Consider the following 2500-nt stretch of genomic DNA (forward strand, 5'->3'; position numbering starts at 1 on the left):
CCAGTCCACTAACACCCAGGATGTGACCCACACCAGTCCACTAACACCCAGGATGTGACCCACACCAGTCCACTAACACCCAGGATGTGACCCACACCAGTCCACTAACACCCAGGATGTGACCCACACCAGTCCACTAACACCCAGGATGTGACCCACACCAGTCCACTAACACCCAGGATGTGACCCACACCAGTCCACTAACACCCAGGATGTGACCCACACCAGTCCACTAACACCCAGGATGTGACCCACACCAGTCCACTAACACCCAGGATGTGACCCACACCAGTCCACTAACACCCAGGATGTGACCCACACCAGTCCACTAACACCCAGGATGTGACCCACACCAGTCCACTAACACCCAGGATGTGACCCACACCAGTCCACTAACACCCAGGATGTGACCCACACCAGTCCACTAACACCCAGGATGTGACCCACACCAGTCCACTAACACCCAGGATGTGACCCACACCAGTCCACTAACACCCAGGATGTGACCCACACCAGTCCACTAACACCCAGGATGTGAGCCACACCAGTCCACTAACACCCAGGATGTGACCCACACCAGGCCACTAACACCCAGGATGTGACCCACACCAGGCCACTAACACCCAGGATGTGACCCACACCAGGCCACTAACACCCAGGATGTGACCCACACCAGTCCACTAACACCCAGGATGTGACCCACACCAGTCCACTAACACCCAGGATGTGACCCACACCAGTCCACTAACACCCAGGATGCGACCCACACCAGTCCACTAACACCCAGGATGCGACCCACACCAGTCCACTAACACCCAGGATGTGACCCACACCAGTCCACTAACACCCAGGATGTGACCCACACCAGGCCACTAACACCCAGGATGTGACCCACACCAGTCCACTAACACCCAGGATGTGACCCACACCAGTCCACTAACACCCAGGATGTGACCCACACCAGTCCACTAACACCCAGGATGTGACCCACACCAGTCCACTAACACCCAGGATGTGACCCACACCAGTCCACTAACACCCAGGATGTGACCCACACCAGTCCACTAACACCCAGGATGTGACCCACACCAGTCCACTAACACCCAGGATGTGACCCACACCAGTCCACTAACACCCAGGATGTGACCCACACCAGTCCACTAACACCCAGGATGTGACCCACACCAGTCCACTAACACCCAGGATGTGACCCACACCAGTCCACTAACACCCAGGATGTGACCCACACCAGTCCACTAACACCCAGGATGTGACCCACACCAGTCCACTAGCACCCAGGATGTGACCCACACCAGTCCACTAGCACCCAGGATGTGACCCACACCAGTCCACTAACACCCAGGATGTGACCCACACCAGTCCACTAACACCCAGGATGTGACCCACACCAGTCCACTAACACCCAGGATGTGACCCACACCAGTCCACTAACACCCAGGATGTGACCCACACCAGTCCACTAACACCCAGGATGTGACCCACACCAGTCCACTAACACCCAGGATGTGACCCACACCAGTCCACTAACACCCAGGATGTGACCCACACCAGTCCACTAACACCCAGGATGTGACCCACACCAGTCCACTAACACCCAGGATGTGACCCACACCAGTCCACTAACACCCAGGATGTGACCCACACCAGTCCACTAACACCCAGGATGTGACCCACACCAGTCCACTAACACCCAGGATGTGACCCACACCAGTCCACTAACACCCAGGATGTGACCCACACCAGTCCACTAACACCCAGGATGTGACCCACACCAGTCCACTAACACCCAGGATGTGACCCACACCAGTCCACTAACACCCAGGATGTGACCCACACCAGTCCACTAACACCCAGGATGTGACCCACACCAGGCCACTAACTCCCAGGATGTGACCCACACCAGTCCACTAACACCCAGGATGTGACCCACACCAGTCCACTAACACCCAGGATGTGACCCACACCAGTCCACTAACACCCAGGATGTGACCCACACCAGTCCACTAACACCCAGGATGCCACCCACACCAGTCCACTAACACCCAGGATGCCACCCACACCAGTCCACTAACACCCAGGATGCGACCCACACCAGTCCACTAACACCCAGGATGCGACCCACACCAGTCCACTAACACCCAGGATGCCACCCACACCAGTCCACTAACACCCAGGATGCCACCCACACCAGTTCACTAACACCCAGGATGCCACCCACGCCAGTCCATTAACACCCAGGATGCCACCCACACCAGTCCACTAACACCCAGGAACCAATTACTGATGTTTAAAATAAACAGTGTAAGGAAATTCCCAATATTCTTTCCCTCTCCGGGAATCGAACCCGGACACCCACCGTGTGAAGAGAGAGTTTTTACCACCAGGATAACCCAAAACAGCCAAAGTGACTCATTACCATTGTGGTTCTTGCATAACCATATATATTTTGTGTGTGTACGAAGGTCAGATGTATATGTTA

General features: G+C 55.5%; 1 protein-coding gene across 5 annotated transcripts in view; it reads left to right on the top strand.

Moving 5' to 3' along the window:
• The window catches only part of Tomosyn (syntaxin-binding protein tomosyn), a 567161-nt gene that overhangs the window by 353640 nt on the left and 211021 nt on the right, over positions 1–2500 (top strand). The gene's annotated exons all lie outside the window — the stretch shown is intronic.

The sequence above is a fragment of the Cherax quadricarinatus genome, chromosome 98 (assembly GCF_038502225.1).
Source record: "Cherax quadricarinatus isolate ZL_2023a chromosome 98, ASM3850222v1, whole genome shotgun sequence".
Taxonomy (NCBI): domain Eukaryota; kingdom Metazoa; phylum Arthropoda; class Malacostraca; order Decapoda; family Parastacidae; genus Cherax; species Cherax quadricarinatus.